Here is an 8021-nt window from a genome sequence, read left to right as displayed (position 1 = left end):
ACTTGATGAAGAGGAAATGACATCAGTATAGTGTGCAGCTGCTTAGTTCACCATCTACTAAATGATAAAAAAAAAGTTACTAATAATATTTTGCATCAATACATGCATGCGTATACTGTATTAGCTAGATAGATAATGATAAAGAAAAAAGTTTATCATTTTGCTTTAATATATGCATCCAGATATATACACATTAGCCAGATAATGATAAAGAAAAAACTGAATAATAATTTTGCATGGATGGATGGATGGATAGAACCGTTAAGATATAGGACGTCTGATTATGGTGTGCTTGATTTTCCATCTTTTAATATTCTGCTTCAAGTTAAAGGCAAGCAAAAGCATAAGCATGTCACTTCTTATCATAACATCACCCTCTCCTAAAACTCATTTCAAAGCAAAGCATGATTTCTGTCAATAATAATAACAATCATGATAATCATAAATAAATAAAATAATTAATTCATAAAAAAATTAAAATAAATACTAATTCAAAGGTCATAATCCAGGACAGGCCCAAACCATAATATGTGTCATTAAATCTGCTTTGTCAAACTGATATCATCACATATGTCTTATAACATTGTTACACAAAAGTCTTGATTGACTGGTTTATGAAGATAAGATCCCATGCATTATTCAAAGACGACCGCTTTAAGATCGTGACTTCCACTAAGATGTCTGTAAAATATTAAAGGAAAATAAATTCAACGTGCAGTCATTTGGTCCCAGTAAAAACAAACTGAATGACCGGCTGAGATAAAGCTATACTGTATTGTTTTGCATAAATCTTTGTGCAGAATACTAAACATAAGTCGATCAGTAGTGCCAGCCATTCAAAACAGAAAGTAATTCAATTAGGGACAGCATTAAACCTTGGCATATGCAGTAAATGATGGACCTCAGGGGAACTATATGTGATTACCCCACCAGCTAATTTATTGAGCACAGTAGAAAGAGAGGTGCAGGGGATGAAATAGAGTGAATGTGATCATAAAGCAGATTATTAGATGTGGGATCAATTCACAGGCAAATCTGATAAAACATTCATGCTTAATTATTTGTTTGCCACTTATACTTTTATGTTTCCATAGGTTGCTTTGATAGAAATATGCTTTGTTCATTGCAATACAAACTGTTTATCTGCCATTCGTTGTGTATTCGCTCAACAAGCCATTTAGGCTTCATTTATCATATTGTGCATGGATGACACAGAATGCAAGACAACAATATTGGGCTGAGGGCTCTGATAATGTGCACATTAGAGGCAGCGGCATTTACACATTTGATCCCTGTTGGGTTAAATGATGTTGAGTTAAGCATAGTCACACCAAAATTTATTCAGACACCTTCAACATTTCTCACATGATCACATTCGCTATAGTTTAGAAAATGGTAATAAAACATGACAAGAACTCAGAGTTATCAAATCAGTTGATATATCAGTTGACTGTCTGACAAATGAATCAGGTTGAAAAGCTGTCAGCTGGTAAATTTAAGTACAATTAGATAATACCAATTTAGGTCAACAAATTACAGAGCAATGCTTAATTTTGTTCAGTCTGTGGTGTAAAAAGGTCGCATTAGCAATTTAAGAAAAAACACTTGGTCAGGTCAAAGAATATATGGAATAATTTTCTTTTAAGATTCTAAGATTCTTGGGTATAATGTAAGTTTACAGTTTACTTTTTTTTGCTATCCTCATTTAAATGAACTAGTGTCCTGCACCCACTAGTTAAAAAATATAAAAAATAAAACTATATCTGGTGTCTGAATAATTTTGGTTTGACTGAACACAGCAAAACCTTTTTAGGCAGCAGACGAGTTGACCATTGATTTGTAATGAGAACATAATGCTATTTCTCTATTCTGGACACACTAAAATTGGATGAAAATCGAACAGAGTTTGGAGTTTGAGTATGTGATGGATTGCATCTAATGGCCCTCAAAGAGGAAACAAGGTATTGTTTCCTGTTTATATCAGCTTGAAATGGACACAAACATAATTCATGTAAACTATTGGAGTTTTCCATTACACCTGTAAAAAACGTTGCTGCCTTAAAGGGATAGTTCAGGATTTTAGACATGAATCTCTATAGCTTCCCCATAAGCAGTGTTGTGCATTGACCATGACTTACCCCCGACAGCGTCCTGTGAGCCGAGCTCCGGTCCAGTTTTGGTCAAGATGAAATTAGTCCGGCAAGTTTGCTGGGGTCACGGCAATAAAGCTTTTTTCTTTTAAAATCAATATGTGTTCAAAAGAGTGATAGGGTAAACGTACCTATTAAGCTCACCAAAATCTACATTGAGACATTTTTAGCGAACAAGATATTGTTTTTAGTACAAGAAGTTATTTTAAAATAAAATATTAATCTCTCACACTATAATATTTCATTTTATTTTAAATGACAAAAGTATTTCAATTAAGATGTACATCATTAAATATAAAAAGTCTGGCTGTGCTTAATGGGTACGTTTTGTACCCTTTAAGCACACCCCTGTTCCCAATAAGCTCACAACAAGTTTTATTAAAAATTCTTGTTCATTTTAAACAACCTTTTTAAGGAATAATTGAAAAAAGTTTTATTTGAAGGTACAGAGTCAATCACAAAAAAACAGAACACTAAAATCAAGCAACAAGGCATTCAGTTTGATCAGGTAGCCTATCCTATTCATAGTGACGTGTCATTTAAACTCATTGCAACATCTAGACTAGTCAAAGCCACATATTGAAAAATCAAATAACAAAACAAATCAATGTGCTCCTTAAAGGGATACTCCACTTTTTTTGGAAATAGGCTCATTTTACAACTCCCCCAGAGTTAAACAGTTGAGTTTTACCGTTTTCGAATCCATTCAGCCGATCTCCGGGTCTGGCGGTACCACTTTTAGCATAGCTTAGCATAATGAATTGAACCGGACAAGAACATTAGCATCTCTCTCAAAAAAATGACCAAAGAGTTTCGATATTTCTCCTATTTAAAACTTGAATCTTCTGTATTTACATTGTGTAATAAGACCGACGGAAAATGTAAAGTTGCAATTTTCTAGGCTGATATGGCTAGGAACTATACTCTCAAAATCGCACCTTTTCATTTTTAGTCTGGCTTAGTACATGATGTAACTACAGAAGAGTCAAGTTTTAAATAGGAAAAATATCTAAACTCTTTGGTCATTTTTTTGAGAGAGTTGCTAATGGTCCTGTCCGATTCAATGATCTATGCTAAGCTATGCTAAAAGTGATACCGCAAGACCCGGAGATTGGCTGTTTGGATTCGAAAACAGTAAAACTCAACTGTTTAACTGGGGGAGTTGTAAAATTTAACTATTTCCAAAAAAAGTGGAGTATCCCTTTAACTCTCTGGGTCAGAGCTTTCCTGTCTACTCCAAACTTCTTGGACAGATACGGCAGGTTTCTGATGGCTCCTTCTTTGTATGACATGCCTCTTTCATCTTTGGGCATACACTATAGTTTCGTCTAGCTTTTGTCAACTTAAGACTGTGAAAATAAGTTGATTAATCATTTTTTTTGAAGATTAACATAGTGACAACCATCAGTTAATATTTAAATTCTGATTATGAAGTATTTACATAGATATTTAATGTGGGTGAGCTTAAAGGGAGCACACACTGTGCTTAATTGGAGCAAAAACAATTTTTAATTAATAAATATTAAGTTAAATTTAAAGGAAAATATTTAGCTTAATTAATGATCTAGGTAATGTATTAAGTTTATACCAATTTTAATATGAACAACTATTATTGACAATATCTATGAAATTATGCTTTTTCTAATTGATGTCACACTGAAGCTGTGTGATTGTCATAGTAGTGCACCCTTTAAGCTCACCTAACAATAATATTAATTTTTTAAAAATTACAGCAGTTTAAAACCACAGACTATCAATAAAATGTAAAATTATAATATTATGGATTTAAAAGTACAAGCCATTAATGCCTGTGAAGTAATATATTAGTGTAGCACACAATCTTATACAGCTAGTAAGCTAGCTATGTTCGTAGCATCTGGGCTATGTTGCTAAAACTATCTTTTAGATCTAACTGTAAATATTTCCCTCATCCAGGTTCCAGGTTATAATATGCAAAAGTCTAAACATTAATCTCTTAATTTTGCAATAAGAAGATGTACTTCTTCAAAATAAAGGCTTAAACATATAAAAAATGCACATTTGAAGGGCCCCACTTCTGGTGAAAGTTTTCAGACAGCTTTGAAAATAGCCGCCAGACAGTGTGAACACATGGACACACATATCTCAGTGTGCAATGGTCTGATTGGTTTAAAACTACAGGAGGTATATAGTAACAAACACATCAACTGGTTAATACATCAAATAGGATAATACATTGCTGTTTCTTTTTATAATCTGAGCTCCAAGATGGTAGTGTGCTTAATGGGTACTTGAGCTTAATAGGTACGTTTACCCTATATTTGCAGCACAAAACCGCTGTCTAGGTCAGACCTCGTAATGGCTTGGCACTATTTTCTTCCCCGTCATATCACTGCGCGCTGCCGCTACCTACAGCCAGTTGATAGCCGCGCACGTGTCACTTTGTTTACAGCTCGTAAAGAGAACGATAACATGTCTGACTACAGCAGCGACGATGACAACATTGACACACAGCCAAAAGGATATCTGTACAAACTGATCGCTCTTGGTGAGTAGCTATGTTAGCTCGTTCGTGTAGCTGTTCTAAGCACGTAAACACTGCTGTAAACACTGCCGAACAACTGAAAAAGTGGTGTGCGCCTGCGCTGCTCGCAGCTGGCTGTAGGTAGCGGCAGCGCGCAGTGATATGACGGGAGAAAATAGTGCCAAGCCATTACGAGGTCTGACCTCTCCATAGACAACGTTTTAGTGACGCAAATATATCACTCTTTTGAACACATATTGATTTGAGAAGAAAAAAGCTTTATTGCCGTGACCCCAGCAAACTTGCCGGACTAATTTCATCTTGACCAAAACTGGACCGGAGCTCGGCTCACAGGACGCTGTCGGGGGTAAGTCATGGTCAATGCACCACACTGCTTATGGGGAAGCTATAGAGATTCATGTCTAAAATCCTGAACTATCCCTTTAAATAAGTACAAACAACTTAGATGTTGTCATTTTCCTGTATAACTTATAAAAAAGTTGAAAATTGCTTCTCTTATTTTGATGAGTTAAAGCAATGTAAAAACATATGTTGTCATAACTTATTAATCATATCATTTTTTACAGTGTAGTTTTTCCAAGTATTAAAGGAACACTCCACTGTTTTTTGAAATAGGGCTTATTCACCTTCTTTCCTACATTTAGATAGGTGGGCAAATGCATTTTTGTCTCAGTGCATGCATTGTTTTAGTTTGACAGGGTCGGCGCTAGCTTAGCTTAGCATAATGAATGGAATCCTTTGTTGCCAGCTAGCATGTCCTGAGTAAAAGTAATATAAAAAATAAAATAAAAACACCTAATTACTTCTTGTGGCCTGCGTATTCACAACAGGTACAAATAGCGATGCAGATTAACACTAGGCGATTTCCTAGGCAGATATTGACTTGGGACTATATTAGGGGGAAGCACAGGCGAAGCACTGCTACTTGGGCACAGAGATATCACGCCCAAGTACCAGTGCTTCGCCTGTGCTTCCCCCTAATATAGTCCTTAATATATAAGTCAATATCTGCCTAGGAAATCGCCTAGTGTTAATCTGCATCACTATTTGTACTCGTGAATACGCAGGCCACAAGAAGTAATTAGGTGGGTTTTTTTTTTTTTTATATTACTTTTACTCAGGACATGCTAGCTGGCAACAAAGGATTCCATTCATTATGCTAAGCTAAGCTAGCGCCGACCCTGTCAAACTAAAACAATGCATGCACTGAGACAAAAATGCATTTGCCCACCTATCTAAATGTAGGAAAGAAGGTGAATAAGCCCTATTTCAAAAAACGGTGGAGTGTTCCTTTAAATGAAGTTATATTAAAATGCATAAATTCTACATTTGTCCTAGCTGTAGAAATATACTACTCAAAACTGTGCAGTGCCGTTTCTCAGCCATGCATGGATAGAATATTTTTTTTTAATGTACCCAGCTGAACAAGACACTAAATGAGCAATTTGCTGTTCTGTAGTTTCATTTCAAACAGATTGTTCATAACAAGTTGCATAACCAGAAGTTGACTACTTTCTTAGAAACGCCCATCATAATGTTTCACCGAGTCCAATTATTTCTGATTATAAAAATACATAATTTAACCACAGAAAACAGTTTCTCAGAGCTGGGTTAAACCAATTATTTGTTCATTTTAAGTGTATTTGTAATAAATAAATAAATAATTGCAACTCCCAATATGCTTCACTTCTTAAACAACAGAGCATTTGAATATATTTTTATGAATTTTCTTTAACAAATAAACCTTAGATTCAATCTTGTGATCTCAGAGACAGCGAACCATCAACCAAATGTAGCCTATACCTCAATCAATTATCATAGAAGCATAAACAATAAAAAGACATTATTTCCTGTGGAAAATATATATAAATATCTGCAAATTGCAAATTTCGTTTAAAAGCAAGACTAGAAACTGACAGCCCCGAGAGTGGGTTAATACAAATCCACTTTGAATGATACTACTACCACTAATAACAATAATAATAATGATAATAATAATAATGAATATGCAGCATGGGCAGCACAGAAAATATCTCTCTTGCTTTTTTGATTGAGTAACCTCAACTAAGAATGCAGACAATATCAGACTGACAAAACATGAATATATTTATTCATTAAGGACATAAATGTGAAGAAACCACCATGTAGCGGCTGGACAGTTTAGACACACAATTATTAGTTATATTTAATAATACTCGATTTCCCCTCAAGACTGTAACAAGTAAAGGTCCAAGCAGGCTCCATGATGTCTGGCCTCCCGCTGATCATCATCAATAATGATATAAAGCCCCTTCTGACCAGGTAACTAGTGAACCTCAGAGACATTCCAGAAAACGTGTATGATTACGGTTTTGTAAAATGTCTTTTGCATTGTATACTGTTTTATGCATTCCTTATGATAGAATTATTAGATAACTTTATCATGCTTCATATCAAAATAATATATCACCTCCTCATAACATACATTGTATTCTTGTTAAATGACACAACTGCCGGCCCACTCTGATCATGCAAATGAGCCAGCTTCCAAACACAGGAACTTTTCCCACCTGAAAATACACCCTTTTCACTGGTCAAGCCAAACTCAAGAGGCAGAAGTTGATCTCAGTGACCTTCTCTTTTCTGGTTGCAATTTGTGTGGAAGAGACTGGAGACATCTGGTCCGACCGTGACACCGTGGGGACCTCACTTCACCCCGGTGCGCAGATGGAGGGGCCTCAAAGTTACAACCAGCCATGTTGTAACCTCCCATCCGGAATAGAGGACTCTTCCGACCACAACCGAGTCAGACTAACATCGCTGAAGTTCGTCATTCTTCAACATGGAAGAACCTGTTGCAACTTCACCACCATTGAACAACTGAACCATCATAACTTTCTTCTGAGACTGCATATCCTGTACCCAGTGCGAAAGGTTATTTTTCGGTGGCCACAAAAATAACCTTTCTGAGAGTTGATGGACGATTAAAACTAAGTGTTCACCGGACAAACGTTAATATTAAAAAATATTAATTCCATTACATCAAGTTCATTTTATTAACTGATCCAAATATTTATAATTATAACAAGTAATAAATAATTAATCAGATTTCATTGAGCTAATTTGCTACAGCCCATATAATTGTATAGCTATAATTGATTTTATTGAAGAAATTTGTTTTGTGTAGCTTGTTTCCAAGAATCTTTAGCAGCTGCTAAGAACCTTTAAGAATAACTATATAGAAAGGTTATTTGATTGGTAATGGAAGAATGTATTGACCCATGAAGAACCCTCAGCGTGAATGGAAAAAGCATATTTAAAGTAAAAACTTACTTTTAAAGAGAAAAAAAAAATGAAGGAAAAGAGGT

The sequence above is a fragment of the Scardinius erythrophthalmus genome (genome assembly GCF_964197995.2).
Source record: "Scardinius erythrophthalmus genome assembly, chromosome: 11".
Lineage (NCBI taxonomy): Eukaryota > Metazoa > Chordata > Actinopteri > Cypriniformes > Leuciscidae > Scardinius > Scardinius erythrophthalmus.
This window is presented reverse-complemented; position numbering follows the sequence as displayed.